The following is a 443-nucleotide window of genomic DNA, read 5'->3' on the forward strand; positions in this document are numbered from 1 at the left end:
CTATTCCCACACACATACGCCCGCGCGCGCATTTTTACTATGTACTTAGATTTTGCTAGATTTTTACGATTTCTCTCACGCGTATCACTTGAAATATGTGAGTCCATTTACCTTTCATGTACGAAATACTTGATTATCACGACCCGAATGTTTGTTTCCGCGTGTGAAGCTCCATATGCAAAAAATATCGGGTACTCTCTAAAGTGCGATAGCAACATAGGATAGAAAATTCTTTTCCTCTTCGCTTTGTTACATTCATATGCGGCAAGGGGACTCACGAAAATCAAGCACCCCAAACGTGAGAAGCAAGGGGACTCACGAAAATCAAGCACCCCAAAGGAGTAAAACGCCCGTCACGTCCACGTCGTTTATTCCGGATAATTCTGAGAACGGGCAAAAATCTAAAATCATAAACGTACCATTGATGCATACACAACAGACGC

Source organism: Trachymyrmex cornetzi, unplaced genomic scaffold (genome assembly GCF_001594075.2).
Source record: "Trachymyrmex cornetzi isolate Tcor2-1 unplaced genomic scaffold, Tcor1.1 scaffold323, whole genome shotgun sequence".
NCBI classification, from domain to species: domain Eukaryota; kingdom Metazoa; phylum Arthropoda; class Insecta; order Hymenoptera; family Formicidae; genus Trachymyrmex; species Trachymyrmex cornetzi.